The sequence below is a fragment of the Hyla sarda genome, chromosome 1 (genome assembly GCF_029499605.1).
Source record: "Hyla sarda isolate aHylSar1 chromosome 1, aHylSar1.hap1, whole genome shotgun sequence".
Taxonomy (NCBI): Eukaryota; Metazoa; Chordata; class Amphibia; order Anura; family Hylidae; genus Hyla; species Hyla sarda.
In genome coordinates this window covers 258,130,204-258,147,426 of record NC_079189.1, presented here as the reverse complement: position 1 = coordinate 258,147,426, position 17,223 = coordinate 258,130,204, and the positions used below count along the sequence as shown (strand labels likewise).

At 50.6% G+C, this 17,223-nt stretch overlaps 12 pseudogenes; all 12 read left to right on the top strand.

Moving 5' to 3' along the window:
- Positions 1-869: 869 nt before the first annotated feature.
- LOC130347274 (5S ribosomal RNA) lies at positions 870-989 on the top strand (annotated as a pseudogene).
- A 270-nt stretch (positions 990-1,259) lies between these two features.
- LOC130352204 (5S ribosomal RNA) lies at positions 1,260-1,379 on the top strand (annotated as a pseudogene).
- A 2,658-nt stretch (positions 1,380-4,037) lies between these two features.
- LOC130352461 (5S ribosomal RNA) lies at positions 4,038-4,157 on the top strand (annotated as a pseudogene).
- A 475-nt stretch (positions 4,158-4,632) lies between these two features.
- LOC130335511 (5S ribosomal RNA) lies at positions 4,633-4,752 on the top strand (annotated as a pseudogene).
- A 486-nt stretch (positions 4,753-5,238) lies between these two features.
- LOC130324520 (5S ribosomal RNA) lies at positions 5,239-5,358 on the top strand (annotated as a pseudogene).
- Positions 5,359-6,032: 674 nt separating this feature from the next.
- Positions 6,033-6,152, top strand: LOC130352192 (5S ribosomal RNA; annotated as a pseudogene).
- Positions 6,153-6,638: 486 nt separating this feature from the next.
- LOC130346660 (5S ribosomal RNA) lies at positions 6,639-6,758 on the top strand (annotated as a pseudogene).
- Positions 6,759-8,822: 2,064 nt separating this feature from the next.
- On the top strand, positions 8,823-8,942 carry LOC130319446 (5S ribosomal RNA; annotated as a pseudogene).
- Positions 8,943-9,226: 284 nt separating this feature from the next.
- Positions 9,227-9,346, top strand: LOC130328299 (5S ribosomal RNA; annotated as a pseudogene).
- Positions 9,347-9,428: 82 nt separating this feature from the next.
- LOC130313794 (5S ribosomal RNA) lies at positions 9,429-9,548 on the top strand (annotated as a pseudogene).
- Positions 9,549-15,783: 6,235 nt separating this feature from the next.
- Positions 15,784-15,903, top strand: LOC130334438 (5S ribosomal RNA; annotated as a pseudogene).
- An 877-nt stretch (positions 15,904-16,780) lies between these two features.
- Positions 16,781-16,900, top strand: LOC130350405 (5S ribosomal RNA; annotated as a pseudogene).
- The last annotated feature ends 323 nt before the right edge of the window (positions 16,901-17,223 follow it).

Sequence of the window (17,223 nt, the reverse complement as noted above, 5' to 3'; positions counted from 1 at the left end):
CGCTCCTATTCCGAAAAGGATTTATTGATGCTTAAATGCACAGTATAAAAAGCATGAAGCTGTCAATGGCCATCCTAAGCTGTACGCGCCTGCTCTTGTCAGATCGCAGACTGCTACCCAGCTTAGGGCCCGGTAAGTATTGGCATGGGAGACTGGCTGGGAATCCCTGGTGCTGTTGACATTTTGCTCTGTAACCGCCTTCCGCTTCGATTCCGAAAAGGATTTATTGATGCTTAAATCCACAGTATACAGGGTGTGAAGCCGTCTACGGCTATCCTAAGCTGAATGTGCCTGCTCTCGTCAGATCGCAAACTGCTACCCAGCTTAGGGCCCGGTAAGTACCACCATGGGAGACTGGCTGGCAATCCGAGGTGCTATTGACATTTTGCTCTGTTGCCGCCTTCCTCTCCGATTCCGAAATGGATTTATTGATGCTTAAATGCACAGTATAAAAAGCATGAAGCTGTCAATGGCCATCCTAAGCTGAATGCGCCTCCTCTCGTCAGATCGCAGACTGCTACCCAGCTTAGGGCCCGGTAAGTACTGGCATGGGAAACTGGCTGGGAATCCCAGGTGCCGTTGACATTTTGCTCTATTGCTGCCTTCCGCTCCGATTCCGAAAAGAATTTATTGATGCTTAAATCCACAGTATACAAGGTGTGAAGCTGTTGACGGCCATCCTAAGCTTAACGCGCCTGCTCTCGTCAGATCGCAGACTGGTACAGATGTTAGGGCCCGGTAAGTACCGGCATGGGACACTGGCTGGGAATCCCGGCTGCCGTTGACATTTTGCTCTGTTGCCGCCTTCCGTTCCGATTCCGAAAAGGATTTATTGATGCTTAAATGCACAGTATAATGGGCGAGAAGCTGGCAACGGCCATCCTAAGCTGAACGCGCCTGCTCTCGTCAGATCGCAGACTGCTACCCAGCTTTGGGCCCGGTAAGTACCAGCATGGGAGACTGGCTGGGAATCCCAGGTGTCGTTGACATTTTGCTCTGTTGCCGCTCCGATTCCGAAAAGGTTTTATTGATGCTTAAATCCACAGTATACAGGGTATGAAGATGTCTACGGCCATCCTAAGCTGAATGCGCCTGTTCTCGTCAGATCGCAGACTGCTACCCAGCTTCGGGCCTGGTAAGTACCAGCATGGGAGACTGGCTGAGAATCCCGGGTGCAGTTGACATTTTGCTCTGTTTCTGCTCCGATTCCGAAAATTATTTATTGATGCTTAAATGCACAGTATACAAAGTGTGAAGCTGTCAACGGCCATCCTAAGCTGAACGCGCCTGCTCTCGTCAGATCGCAGACTGCTACCCAGCTTAGGGCCTGGTAAGTACCAGCATGGGAGACTGGCTGGGAATCCCAGGTGTCGTTGACATTTTGCTCTGTTGCCGCCTTACGCTCCGATTCCGAAAAGGATTTATTGATGCTTAAATCCACAGTATACAGGGTGTGAAGATGTCTACGGCCATCCTAAGCCTGAACGTGCCTGCTCTCCTCAGATCGCAGACTGCTGCCCGGCAGTTACCGGCATGGGAGACTGGCTGGCAATCCAAGGTGCCATTGACATTTTGCTCTGTTGCCGCCTTCCTCTCCGATTAATAAAAATATTTATTGATGCTTAAATCCACAATATACAAGGCGTGAAGATGTCAAGATGTGAAGATGTGAACGCGCCAGCTCTCGTCAGATCACAGACTGCTACCCAGCTTAGGGCCCAGTAACTACCGGCATGGGAGACTGGCTGGGAATCCCGGGTGCAGTTGACATTTTGCTCTGTTGCCGCCTTCCGTTCCGATTCCGAAAAGGATTTATTGATGCTTAAATGCACAGTATAAAAAGCATGAAGCTGTCAATGGCCATCCTAAGCTGAACGTGCCTGCTCTCGTCAGATCGCAGACGGCTACCCAGCTTAGGGCCCGGTAAGTACTGGCATGGGAGACTGGCTGGGAATCCCGGGCGCCATTGACATTTTGCTCTATTGCTGCCTTCCGCTCCGATTCCGAAAAGGATTTATTGATGCTTAAATGCACAGTATAAAGGGCGAGAAGCTGTCAACGGCCATCCTAAGCTGAACGAGCCTGCTCTCGTCAGATCGCAGACTGCTACCCAGCTTTGGGCCTGTTAAGTACCAGCATGGGAGACTTGCTGGGAATCCAGGCTGCCGTCGACATTTTGCTCTGTTTCTGCTCCGATTCCGAAAAGGATTTATTGATGCTTAAATGCACAGTATACAAAGTGTGAAGCTGTCAACGGCCATCCTAAGCTGAACGCGCCTGCTCTCGTCAGATCGCAGACTGCTACCCAGCTTAGGGCCCGGTAAGTACCAGCATGGGAGACTGGCTGGGAATCCCGGGTGCAGTTGTCATTTTAATCTGTTGCCACCTTCCGCTCCGATTCGGAAAAGGATTTATTGATGCTTAAATCCACAATATACAGGGTGTGAAGCTGTCAACGGCCATCCTAAGCCCTAACATGCCTGCTCTCCTCAGATCGCAGACTGCTGCCCGGCAGTTACCGGCATGGGAGACTGGCTGGCAATCCAAGGTGCCATTGACATTTTGCTCTGTTGCCGCCTTCCTCTCCGATTAATAAAAATATTTATTGATGCTTAAATTCACAATATACAAGGCGTGAAGATGTCAACGGCCATCCTAAGCTGAACGTGTCTGCTCTCGTCAGATTGCAGACTGCTACCCAGCTTAGGTCCCGGTAGGTACCAGCATGGGAGACTGGTTGGGAATCCCAGGTGTTGTTGACATTTTGCTCTGTAGCCGCCTTCCGCTCCGATTCCGAAAAGGTTTTATTGATGCTTAAATCCACAGTATACAGGGTATGAAGATGTCTACGGCCATCCTAAGCTGAATGCGCCTGTTCTCGTCAGATCGCAGACTGCTACCCAGCTTCGGGCCTGGTAAGTACCAGCATGGGAGACTGGCTGGGAATCCCAGGTGTTGTTGACATTTTGCTCTGTTGCCGCCTTCCGCTCCGATTCCGAAAAGGTTTTATAGATGCTTAAATCCACAGTATACAGGGTATGAAGATGTCTACGGCCATCCTAAGCTGAAAGTGCCTGTTCTTGTCAGATCGCAGACTGCTGCCCGGCAAGTACGGGCATGGGAGACTGGCTGGCAATCCAAGGTGCTATTGACATTTTGCTCTGTTGCCGCCTTCCTCTCCGATTCCGAAAAGGATTTATTGATGCTTAAATCCACAGTATAAAGGGTGAGAAGCTGTCAAAGGCCATCCTAAGCTGAACGCACTTGCTCTCGTCAGATCGCAGACTGCTACCCAGCTTAGGGCCCGGTAAGTATCAGCATGGGAGACTGGCTGGGAATCCCAGGTGCCGTTGACATTTTGCTCTATTGCTGCCTTCCGCTCCGATTCCGAAAAGAATTTATTGATGCTTAAATCCACAGTATACAAGGTGTGAAGCTGTCGACGGCCATCCTAAGCTTAACGTGCCTGCTCTCGTCAGATCGCAGACTGGTACAGATCTTAGGGCCCGGTAAGTACCGGCATGGGACACTGGCTGGGAATCCCGGCTGCCGTTGACATTTTGCTCTGTTGCCGCCTTCCGTTCCGATTCCAAAAAGGATTTATTGATGCTTAAATGCACAGTATAAAGGGCAAGAAGCTGTCAACGGCCATCCTAAGCTGAACACGCCTGCTCTCGTCAGATCGCAGACTGCTACCCAGCTTAGGGCACGGTAAGTACCAGCATGGGAGATTGGCTGGGAATCCCAGGTGTCGTTGACATTTTGCTCTGTTGCCGCCTTACGCTCCGATTCCGAAAAGGATTTATTGATGCTTAAATCCACAGTATACAGGGTGTGAAGATGTCTACGGCAATCCTAAGCTGAATGCGCCTGTTCTCGTCAGATCGCAGACTGCTTCCCAGCTTCGGGCCTGGTAAGTACCAGCATGGGAGACTGGCTGGGAATCCCGGGTGCAGTTGACATTTTGCTCTGTTTCTGCTCCGATTCCGAAAATTATTTATTGATGCTTAAATCCACAGTATACAAAGCGTGAAGCTGTCAACGGCCATCCTAAGCTGAACGCGCCTGCTCTCGTCAGATCGCAGACTGCTACCCAGCTTAGGGCCCGGTAAGTACCAGCATGGGAGACTGGCGGGGAATCCCAGGTGTTGTTGACATTTTAATCTGTTGCCGCCTTCCGATCCAATTCGGAAAAGGATCTATTGATGCTTAAATCCACAATATACAGGGTGTGAAGCTGTCAACGGCCGTCCTAAGCCTGAACGTGCCTGCTCTCCTCAGATCGCAGACTGCTGCCCGGTGGATACCGGCATGGGAGACTGGCTGGCAATCCAAGGTGCCATTCACATTTTGCTCTGTTGCCGCCTTCTTCTCCGATTAATAAAAATATTTATTGATGCTGAAATCCACAATATACAAGGCGTGAAGATGTCAACGGCCATCCTAAGCTGAACGTGCCTGCTCTCGTCAGATCGCAGACTGCTACCCAGCTTAGGGCCCAGTAAGTACCGGCATGGGAGACTGGCTGGGAATCCCGGGTGCAGTTGACATTTTGCTCTGTTGCCGCCTTCCGCTCCGATTCGGAAAATGATTTATTGATGCTTAAATGCACAGTATAAAGGGCGTGAAACTGTCAGCGGCCATCCTAAGCTGAACGCGCCTGCTCTCGTCAGATCGCAGACTGCTACCCAGCTTAGGGCCCGGTAAGTACCAGCATGGGAGACTGGCTGGGAATCCCAGGTGTTGTTGACATTTTGCTCTGTAGCCGCCTTCCGCTCCTATTCCGAAAAGGATTTATTGATGCTTAAATGCACAGTATAAAAAGCATGAAGCTGTCAATGGCCATCCTAAGCTGTACGCGCCTGCTCTTGTCAGATCGCAGACTGCTACCCAGCTTAGGGCCCGGTAAGTATTGACATGGGAGACTGGCTGGGAATCCCTGGTGCTGTTGACATTTTGCTCTGTAACCGCCTTCCGCTTCGATTCCGAAAAGGATTTATTGATGCTTAAATCCACAGTATACAGGGTGTGAAGCCGTCTACGGCTATCCTAAGCTGAATGTGCCTGCTCTCGTCAGATCGCAAACTGCTACCCAGCTTAGGGCCCGGTAAGTACCAACATGGGAGACTGGCTGGCAATCCGAGGTGCTATTGACATTTTGCTCTGTTGCCGCCTTCCTCTCCGATTCCGAAAAGGATTTATTGATGCTTAAATGCACAGTATAAAAAGCATGAAGCTGTCAATGGCCATCCTAAGCTGAATGCGCCTGCTCTCGTCAGATCGCAGACTGCTACCCAGCTTAGGGCCCGGTAAGTACTGGCATGGGAGACTGGCTGGGAATCCCAGGTGCCGTTGACATTTTGCTCTATTGCTGCCTTCCGCTCCGATTCCGAAAAGAATTTATTGATGCTTAAATCCACAGTATACAAGGTGTGAAGCTGTTGACGGCCATCCTAAGCTTAACGCGCCTGCTCTCGTCAGATCGCAGACTGGTACAGATGTTTGGGCCCGGTAAGTACCGGCATGGGACACTGGCTGGGAATCCCGGCTGCCGTTGACATTTTGCTCTGTTGCCGCCTTCCGTTCCGATTCCGAAAAGGATTTATTGATGCTTAAATGCACAGTATAATGGGCGAGAAGCTGTCAACGGCCATCCTAAGCTGAACGCGCCTGCTCTCGTCAGATTGCAGACTGCTACCCAGCTTAGGGCCCGGTAAGTACCAGCATGGGAGACTGGCAGGGAATCCCAGGTGTCGTTGACATTTTGCTCTGTTGCCGCTCCGATTCCGAAAACGTTTTATTGATGCTTAAATCCACAGTATACAGGGTATGAAGATGTCTACGGCCATCCTAAGCTGAATGCGCCTGTTCTCGTCAGATCGCAGACTGCTACCCAGCTTCGGGCCTGGTAAGTACCAGCATGGGAGACTGGCTGGGAATCCCGGGTGCAGTTGACATTTTGCTCTGTTTCTGCTCCGATTCCGAAAATTATTTATTGATGCTTAAATGCACAGTATACAAAGTGTGAAGCTGTCAACGGCCATCCTAAGCTGAACGCGCCTGCTCTCGTCAGATCGCAGACTGCTACCCAGCTTAGGGCCTGGTAAGTACCAGCATGGGAGACTGGCTGGGAATCCCAGGTGTCGTTGACATTTTGCTCTGTTGCCGCCTTACGCTCCGATTCCGAAAAGGATTTATTGATGCTTAAATGCACAGTATAAAAAGCATGAAGCTGTCAATGGCCTTCCTAATTTGAACGCGCCTGCTCTTGTCAGATCGCAGACGGCTACCCAGCTTAGGGCCCGGTAAGTACTGGCATGGGAGACTGGCTGGGAATCCCGAGTGCCGTTGACATTTTGCTCTATTGCTGCCTTCCGCTCCGATTCCGAAAATAATTTATTGATGCTTAAATCCACAGTATACAAGGTGTAAAGCTGTCGACGGCCATCCTAAGCTTAATGCGCCTGCTCTCGTCAGATCGCAGACTGGTACAGATCTTAGGGCCCGGTAAGTACCGGCATGGGACACTGGCTGGGAATCCCGGCTGCCGTTGACATTTTGCTCTGTTGCCGCCTTCCGTTCCGATTCCGAAAAGGATTTATTGATGCTTAAATGCACAGTATAAAGGGCGAAAATCTGTCAACGGCCATCCTAAGCTGAACGCGCCTGCTTTCGTCAGATCGCAGACTGCTATCCAGCTTAGGGCCCGGTAAGTACCAGCATGGGAGACTGGCTGGGAATCCCAGGTGTCGTTGACATTTTGCTCTGTTGCCGCCTTCCGCTCTGATTCCGAAAAGGATTTATTGATTCTTAAATCCACAGTATACAGGGTGTGAAGATGTCTACGGCCATCCTAAGCTGAATGCGCCTGTTCTTGTCAGATCGCAGACTGCTACCCAGCTTCGGGCCTGGTAAGTACCAGCATGGGAGTCTGGCTGGGAATCCTGGGTGCAGTTGACATTTTGCTCTGTTTCTGCTCCGATTCCGAAAATTATTTATTGATGCTTAAATCTACAGTATACAAAGTGTGAAGCTGTCAACGGCCATCCTAAGCTGAACGCGCCTGCTCTCGTCAGATCGCAGACTGCTACCCAGCTTAGGGCCCGGTAAGTACCAGCATGGGAGACTGGCTGGGATTCCCAGGTGTTGTTGACATTTTGCTCTGTAGCAGCCTTCCGCTCTGATTCCGAAAAGGATTTATTGATGCTTAAATCCACAGTATACAGGGTGTGAAGCCGTCTACGGCTATCCTAAGCTGAAAGTGCCTGTTCTTGTCAGATCGCAGACTGCTGCCCGGCAAGTACGGGCATGGGAGACTGGCTGGCAATCCAAGGTGCTATTGACATTTTGCTCTGTTGCCGCCTTCCTCTCCGATTCCGAAAAGGATTTATTGATGCTTAAATGCACAGTATAAAAAGCATGAAGCTGTCAATGGCCATCCGAAGCTGAACGCGCCTGCTCTCGTCAGATCGCAGACTGCTACCAAGCTTAGGGCCCGGTAAGTACTGGCATGGGAGACTGGCTGGGAATCCCGGGTGCCGTTGCCATTTTGCTCTATTGCTGCCTTCCGCTCCGATTCCGAAAAGATATTATTGATGCTTAAATCCACAGTATAAAGGGTGAGAAGCTGTCAAAGGCCATCCTAAGCTGAACGCACTTGCTTTCGTCAGATCGCAGACTGCTACCCAGCTTAGGGCCCGGTAAGTATCAGCATGGGAGACTGGCTGGGAATCCCAGGTGCCGTTGACATTTTGCTCTATTGCTGCCTTCCGCTCCGATTCCGAAAAGAATTTATTGATGCTTAAATCCACAGTATACAAGGTGTGAAGCTGTCGACGGCCATCCTAAGCTTAACTTGCCTGCTCTCGTCAGATCGCAGACTGGTACAGATCTTAGGGCCCGGTAAGTACCGGCATGGGACACTGGCTGGGAATCCCGACTGCCGTTGACATTTTGCTCTGTTGCCGCCTTCCGTTCCGATTCCAAAAAGGATTTATTGATGCTTAAATGCACAGTATAAAGGGCAAGAAGCTGTCAACGGCCATCCTAAGCTGAACACGCCTGCTCTCGTCAGATCGCAGACTGCTACCCAGCTTAGGGCACCGTAAGTACCAGCATGGGAGATTGGCTGGGAATCCCGGGTGTCGTTGACGTTTTGCTCTGTTGCCGCCTTACGCTCCGATTCCGAAAAGGATTTATTGATGCTTAAATCCACAGTATACAGGGTGTGAAGATGTCTACGGCAATCCTAAGCTGAATGCGCCTGTTCTCGTCAGATCGCAGACTGCTTCCCAGCTTCGGGCCTGGTAAGTACCAGCATGGGAGACTGGCTGGGAATCCCGGGTGCAGTTGACATTTTGCTCTGTTTCTGCTCCGATTCCGAAAATTATTTATTGATGCTTAAATCCACAGTATACCAAGCGTGAAGCTGTCAACGGCCATCCTAAGCTGAACGCGCCTGCTCTCGGCAGATCGCAGACTGCTACCCAGCTTAGGGCCCGGTAAGTACCAGCATGGGAGACTGGCGGGGAATCCCAGGTGTTGTTGACATTTTGCTCTGTAGCCGCCTTCCGCTTCGATTCCGAAAAGGATTTATTGATGCTTAAATCCACAGTATACAGGGTGTGAAGCCGTCTACGGCCGTCCTAAGCTGAATGTGCCTGTTCTTGTCAGATCGCAGACTGCTGCCCGGCAAGTACGGGCATGGGAGACTGGCTGGCAATCCAAGGTGCTATTGACATTTTGCTCTGTTGCCGTCTTCCTCTCCGATTCCGAAAAGGATTTATTGATGCTTAAATGCACAGTATAAAAAGCATGAAGCTGTCAATGGCCATCCTAAGCTGAACGCGCCTGCTCTCGTCAGATCGCAGACTGCTACCCAGCTTAGGGCCCGGTAAGTACTGGCATGGGAGACTGCCTGGGAATCCCAGGTGCCGTTGACATTTTGCTCTATTGCTGCCTTCCGCTCCGATTCCGAAAAGAATTTATTGATGCTTAAATCCACAGTATACAAGGTGTGAAGTTGTCGACGGCCATGCTAAGCTTAACGTGCCTGCTCTCGTCAGATCGCAGACTGGTACAGATCTTAGGGCCCGGTAAGTACCGGCATGGGACACTGGCTGGGAATCCCGGCTGCCGTTGACATTTTGCTCTGTTGCCGCCTTCCGTTCCGATTCCGAAAAGGATATATTGATGCTTAAATGCACAGTATAAAAGGCGAGAAGCTGTCAACGGCCATCCTAAGCTGAGCACGCCTGCTCTCGTCAGATCGCAGACTGCTACCCAGCTTAGGGCCCGGTAAGTACCAGCATGGGAGACTGGCTGGGAATCCCGGGTGCCGTTGACATTTTAATCTGTTGCCGCCTTCCGCTCCGATTCGGAAAAGGATTTATTGATGCTTAAATCCATAGTATAAAGGGCGTGAAGCTGTCAACGGCCATCCTAAGCTGAACGCGCCTGCTCTCGTCAGATCGCAGACTGCTACCCAGCTTAGGGCCCGGTAAGTACCAGCATGGGAGACTGGCTGGGAATCCCAGGTGTCGTTGACATTTTGCTCTGTTGCCGCCTTACGCTCCGATTCCGAAAAGGATTTATTGATGCTTAAATCCACAGTATACAGGGTGTGAAGATGTCTACGGCCATCCTAAGCTGAACGCGTCTGCTCTCGTCAGATCGCAGACTGCTACCCAGCTTAGGGCCCAGTAAGTACCGGCATGGGAGATTGGCTGGGAATCCCGGGTGCAGTTGACATTTTGCTCTGTTGCCGCCTTCCCTTCCGATTCCGAAAAGGATTTATTGATGCTTAAATGCACAGTATAAAAGGCGAGAAGCTGTCAACGGCCATCCTAAGCTGAACGCGCCTGCTCTCGTCAGGTCGCAGACTGCTACCCAGCTTAGGGCCTAGTGAGTACCAGCATGGGAGACTGGCTGGGAATCCCGGGTGCAGTTGACATTTTAATCTGTTGCCGCCTTCCGCTCTGATTCGGAAAAGGATTTATTGATGCTTAAATGCACAGTATAAAGGGCGTGAAGCTGTCAACGGACATCCTAAGCTGAACGCGCCTGCTCTCGTCAGATCGCAGACTGCTACCCAGCTAAGGGCCCGGTAAGTACCAGCATGGGAGACTGGCTGGGAATCCCAGGTGTCGTTGACATTTTGCTCTGTTGCCGCCTTACGCTCCGATTCCGAAAAGGATTTATTGATGCTTAAATCCACAGTATACAGGGTGTGAAGATGTCTACGGCCATCCTAAGCTGAATGCGACTGTTCTCGTCAGATCAAAGACTGCTACCCAGCTTCAGGCCTGGTAAGTACCAGCATGGGAGACTGGCTGGGAATCCCGGGTGCAGTTGACATTTTGCTCTGTTTCTGCTCCGATTCCGAAAATTATTTATTGATGCTTAAATCCACAGTATACAAAGTGTGAAGCTGTCAACGACCATCCTAAGCTGAACGCACCTGCTTTCGTCAGATCGCAGACTGCTACCCAGCTTAGGGCCCGGTAAGTACCAGCATGGGAGACTTGCTGGGAATCTCATGTGTTGTTGACATTTTGCTCTGTAGCTCTGTAGACATTTTGCTCCGATTCCGAAAAGGATTTATTGATGCTTAAATCCACAATATACAGGGTTTGAAGCCGTCTACGGCTATCCTAAGCTGAATGCGCCTGTTCTTGTCAGATCGCAGACTGCTGCCCGGCAAGTACGGGCATGGGAGACTGGCTGGCAATCCAAGGTGCTATTGACATTTTGATCTGTTGCCGCCTTCCTCTCCGATTAAAAAAAATATTTATTGATGCTTAAATCCACAGTATACAAGGCGTAAAGATGTCAACGGCCATCCTAAGCTGAACGCGCCTTCTCTCGTCAGATCGCAGACTGCTACCCAGCTTAGGGCCCGGTAAGTACTGGCATGGGAGACTGGCTGGGAATCCCGGGTGCCGTTGATATTTTGCTCTATTGCTGCCTTCCGCTCCGATTCCGAAAAGAATTTATTGATGCTTAAATCCACAGTATACAAGGTGTGAAGCTGTCGACGGCCATCCTAAGCTTAACGCGCCTGCTCTCGTCAGATCGCAGACTGGTACAGATCTTAGGGCCCGGTAAGTACCGGCATGGGACACTGGCTGGGAATCCCGGCTGCCGGCGACATTTTGCTCTGTTGCCGCCTTCCGTTCCAATTCCGAAAAGGATTGATTGATGCCTAAATGCACAGTATAAAGGGCGAGAAGCTGTCAACGGCCATCCTAAGCTGAACGCGCCTGTTCTCGTCAGATCGCAGACTGCTACCCCGCTTCTGGCCTGGTAAGTACCAGCAAGGTAGACTGGCTGGGAATCCCGGGTGCAGTTGACATTTTGCTCTGTTTCTGCTCCGATTCCGAAAATTATTTATTGATGCTTAAATCCACAGTATACAAAGTGTGAAGCTGTCAACGGCCATCCTAAGCTGAACGCGCCTGCTCTCGTCAGATCGCAGACTGCTACCCAGCTTAGGTCCTGGTAAGTACCAGCATGGGAGACTGGCTGGGAATCCCGGGTGCAGTTGACATTTTAATCTGTTGCCGCCTTCCGCTCCGATTCGGAAAAGGATTTATTGATGCTTAAATCCACAATATACAGGGTGTGAAGCTTTCAACGGCCATCCTAAGCCTGAACGTGCCTGCTCTCCTCAGATCGCAGACTGCCGCCCGGCAGTTACCGGCATGGGAGACTGGCTGGCAATCCAAGGTGCCATTGACATTTTGCTCTGTTGCCGCCTTCCTCTCCGATTAATAAAAATATTTATTGATGCTTAAAACCACAATATACAAGGCGTGAAGCTGTCAACATCCATCCTAAGCTGAACGTGACTGCTCTCGTCAGATCGCAGACTGCTACCCAGCTTAGGGCCTGGTAAGTACCAGCATGGGAGACTGGCTGGGAATCCCGGGTGCAGTTGACATTTTAATCTGTTGCCGCCTTCCGCTCCGATTCCGAAAAGGATTTATTGATGCTTAAATCAACAGTATACAGGGTGTGAAGATGTCTACGGCCATCCTAAGCTGAATGCGACTGTTCTCGTCATATTGCAGACTGCTACCCAGCTTAGGGCCCGGTAAGTACCAGGATGGGAGACTGGCTGGGAATCCCGGGTGCAGTTGACATTTTGCTCTGTTTCTGCTCCGATTCCGAAAATTATTTATTGATGCTTAAATCCACAGTATACAAAGTGTGAAGCTGTCAACGGCCATCCTAAGCTGAACGCACCTGCTTTCGTCAGATCGCAGACTGCTACCCAGCTTAGAGCCTTGTAAGTACCAGCATGGGAGACTGGCTGGGAATCCCGGGTGCAGTTGACATTTTAATCTGTTGCCGCCTTCCCCTCCGATTCGGAAAAGGATTTATTGATGCTTTAATCCACAATATACAGGGTGTGAAGCTGTCAACAGCCATCCTAAGCCTGAACGTGCCTGCTCTCCTCAGATCGCAGACTGCAGCCCGGCAGTTACCGGCATGGGAGACTGGCTGGCAATCCAAGGTGCCATTGACATTTTGCTCTGTTGCCGCCTTCCTCTCCGATTAAAAAAATATTTATTGATGCTTAAATCCACAATATACAGGGTGTGAAGCTTTCAACGGCCATCCTAAGCCTGAACGTGCCTGCTCTCCTCAGATCGCAGACTGCCGCCCGGCAGTTACCGGCATGGGAGACTGGCTGGCAATCCAAGGTGCCATTGACATTTTGCTCTGTTGCCGCCTTCCTCTCCGATTAATAAAAATATTTATTGATGCTTAAATCCACAATATACAAGGCGTGAAGCTGTCAACGTCCATCCTAAGCTGAACGTGACTGCTCTCGTCAGATCGCAGACTGCTACCCAGCTTAGGGCCTGGTAAGTACCAGCATGGGAGACTGGCTGGGAATCCCGGGTGCAGTTGACATTTTAATCTGTTGCCGCCTTCCGCTCCGATTCGGAAAAGGATTTATTGATGCTTAAATCCACAATATACAAGGTGTGAAGCTTTCAACGGCCATCCTAAGCCTGAACGTGCCTGCTCTCCTCAGATCGCAGACTGCCGCCCGGCAGTTACCGGCATGGGAGACTGGCTGGCAATCCAAGGTGCCATTGACATTTTGCTCTGTTGCCGCCTTCCTCTCCGATTAATAAAAATATTTATTGATGCTTAAATCCACAATATACAAGGCGTGAAGCTGTCAACGTCCATCCTAAGCTGAACGTGACTGCTCTCGTCAGATCGCAGACTGCTACCCAGCTTAGGGCCTGGTAAGTACCAGCATGGGAGACTGGCTGGGAATCCCGGGTGCAGTTGACATTTTAATCTGTTGCCGCCTTCCGCTCCGATTCCGAAAAGGATTTATTGATGCTTAAATCCACAGTATACAGGGTGTGAAGATGTCTACGGCCATCCTAAGCTGAATGCGACTGTTCTCGTCAGATCGCAGACTGCTACCCAGCTTAGGGCCCGGTAAGTACCAGCATGGGAGACTGGCTGGGAATCCCGGGTGCAGTTGACATTTTGCTCTGTTTCTGCTCCGATTCCGAAAATTATTTATTGATGCTTAAATCCACAGTATACAAAGTGTGAAGCTGTCAACGGCCATCCTAAGCTGAACGCACCTGCTTTCGTCAGATCGCAGACTGCTACCCAGCTTAGAGCCTTGTAAGTACCAGCATGGGAGACTGGCTGGGAATCCCGGGTGCAGTTGACATTTTAATCTGTTGCCGCCTTCCCCTCCGATTCGGAAAAGGATTTATTGATGCTTTAATCCACAATATACAGGGTGTGAAGCTGTCAACAGCCATCCTAAGCCTGAACGTGCCTGCTCTCCTCAGATCGCAGACTGCTGCCCGGCAGTTACCGGCATGGGAGACTGGCTGGCAATCCAAGGTGCCATTGACATTTTGCTCTGTTGCCGCCTTCCTCTCCGATTAATAAAAATATTTATTGATGCTTAAATCCACAATATACAAGGCGTGAAGCTGTCAACGTCCATCCTAAGCTGAACGTGACTGCTCTCGTCAGATCGCAGACTGCTACCCAGCTTAGGGCCTGGTAAGTACCAGCATGGGAGACTGGCTGGGAATCCCGGGTGCAGTTGACATTTTAATCTGTTGCCGCCTTCCGCTCCGATTCGGAAAAGGATTTATTGATGCTTAAATGCACAGTATAAAGGGCATGAAGCTGTCAACGGCCATCCTAAGCTGAACGCGCCTGCTCTCGTCATATCGCAGACTGCTACCCAGCTTAGGGCCCGGTAAGTACCAGCATGGGAGACTGGCTGGGAATCCCAGGTGTCGTTGACATTTTGCTCTGTTGCCGCCTTACGCTCCGATTCCGAAAAGGATTTATTGATGCTTAAATCCACAGTATACAGGGTGTGAAGATGTCTACGGCCATCCTAAGCTGAATGCAACTGTTCTCGTCAGATCGCAGACTGCTACCCAGCTTCGGGCCTGGTAAGTACCAGCATGGGAGATTGGCTGGGAATCCCGGGTGCAGTTGACATTTTGCTCTTTTTCTGCTCCGATTCCGAAAATTATTTATTGATGCTTAAATCCACAGTATACAAGGTGTGAAGCTGTCAACGGCCATCCTAAGCTGAACGCACCTGCTTTCGTCAGATCGCAGACTGCTACCCAGCTTAGAGCCTTGTAAGTACCAGCATGGGAGACTGGCTGGGAATCCCGGGTGCAGTTGACATTTTAATCTGTTGCCGCCTTCTCCTCCGATTCGGAAAAGGATTTATTGATGCTTAAATCCACAATATACAGGGTGTGAAGCTGTCAACAGCCATCCTAAGCCTGAACGTGCCTGCTCTCCTCAGATCGCAGACTGCTGCCCGGCAGTTACCGGCATGGGAGACTGGCTGGCAATCCAAGGTGCCATTGACATTTTGCTCTGTTGCCGCCTTCCTCTCCGATTAAAAAAATATTTATTGATGCTTAAATCCACAATATACAAGGCGTGAAGATGTCAACGGCCATCCTAAGCTGAACGCGCCTGCTCTCGTCAGATCGCAGACTGGTACAGATCTTAGGGCCCGGTAAGTACCGGCATGGGACACTGGCTGGGAATCCCGGCTGCCGTTGACATTTTGCTCTGTTGCCGCCTTCCGTTCCGATTCCGAAAAGAATTTATTGATGCTTAAATCCACAGTATACAAGGTGTGAAGCTGTCGACGGCCATCCTAAGCTTAACGCGCCTGCTCTCGTCAGATCGCAGACTGGTACAGATCTTAGGGCCCGGTAAGTACCGGCATGGGACACTGGCTGGGAATCCCGGCTGCCGTTGACATTTTGCTCTGTTGCCGCCTTCCGTTCCGATTCCGAAAAGGTTTTATTGATGCTTAAATGCACAGTATACAAAGTGTGAAGCTGTCAACGGCCATCCTAAGCTGAATGCGCCTGCTCTCGTCAGATCGCAGACTTCTACCCAGCTTAGGGCCCAGTAAGTACCGGCATGGGAGACTGGCTGGGAATCCCGGGTGCAGTTGACATTTTGCTCTGTTGCCGCCTTCCGCTCCGATTCCGAAAAGAATTTATTGATGCTTAAATCCACAGTATACAAGGTGTGAAGCTGTCGACGGCCATCCTAAGCTTAACGCGCCTGCTCTCGTCAGATCGCAGACTGGTACAGATCTTAGGTCCCGGTAAGTACCGGCATGGGACACTGGCTGGGAATCCCGGCTGCCGTTGACATTTTGCTCTGTTGCCTCCTTCCGTTCCGATTCCGAAAAGGTTTTATTGATGCTTAAATGCACAGTATACAAAGTGTGAAGCTGTCAACGGCCATCCTAAGCTGAACGCGCCTGCTCTCGTCAGATCGCAGACTGCTACCCAGCTTAGGGCCCGGTAAGTACCAGCATGGGAGACTGGCTGGGAATCTCAGGTGTTGTTGACATTTTGCTCTGTAGCTCTGTAGACATTTTGCTCCGATTCCGAAAAGGATTTAGTGATGCTTAAATCCACAATATACAGGGTGTGAAGCCGTCTACGGCTATCCTAAGCTGAATGCGCCTGTTCTTGTCAGATCGCAGACTGCTGCCCGGCAAGTACGGGCATGGGAGACTGGCTCGCAATCCAAGGTGCTATTGACATTTTGATCTGTTGCCGCCTTCCTCTCCGATTAAAAAAAATATTTATTGATGCTTAAATCCACAGTATACAAGGCGTGAAGATGTCAACGGCCATCCTAAGCTGAACGCGCCTGCTCTCGTCAGATCGCAGACTGCTACCCAGCTTAGGGCCCGGTAAGTACTGGCATGTGAGACTGGCTGGGAATCCCGGGTGCCGTTGATATTTTGCTCTATTGCTGCCTTCCGCTCCGATTCCGAAAAGAATTTATTGATGCTTAAATCCACAGTATACAAGGTGTGAAGCTGTCGACGGCCATCCTAAGCTTAACGCGCCTGCTCTCGTCAGATCGCAGACTGGTACAGATCTTAGGGCCCGGTAAGTACCGGCATGGGACACTGGCTGGGAATCCCGGCTGCCGTTGACATTTTGCTCTGTTGCCGCCTTCCGTTCCAATTCCGAAAAGGATTTATTGATGCCTAAATGCACAGTATAAAGGGCGAGAAGCTGTCAACGGCCATCCTAAGCTGAGCGCGCCTGTTCTCGTCAGATGGCAGACTGCTACCCAGCTTCGGGCCTGGTAAGTACCAGCAAGGGAGACTGGCTGGGAATCCCGGGTGCAGTTGACATTTTGCTCTGTTTCTGCTCCGATTCCGAAAATTATTTATTGATGCTTAAATCCACAGTATACAAAGCGTGAAGCTGTCAACGGCCATCCTAAGCTGAACGCGCCTGCTCTCGTCAGATCGCAGACTGCTACCCAGCTTAGGGCCTGGTAAGTACCAGCATGGGAGACTGGCTGGGAATCCCGGGTGCAGTTGACATTTTAATCTGTTGCTGCCTTCCGCTCCGATTCGGAAAAGGATTTATTGATGCTTAAATCCACAATACACAGGGTGTGAAGCTGTCAACGGCCATCCTAAGCCTGAATGTGCCTGCTCTCCTCAGATCGCAGACTGCTGCCCGGCAGTTACCAGCATGGGAGACTGGCTGGCAATTCAAGGTGCCATTGACATTTTGCTCTGTTGCCGCCTTCCTCTCCGATTAATAAAAATATTTATTGATGCTTAAATCCACAATATACAAGGCGTGAAGATGTCAACGGCCATCCTAAGCTGAACGCGCCTGCTCTCGTCAGATCGCAGAC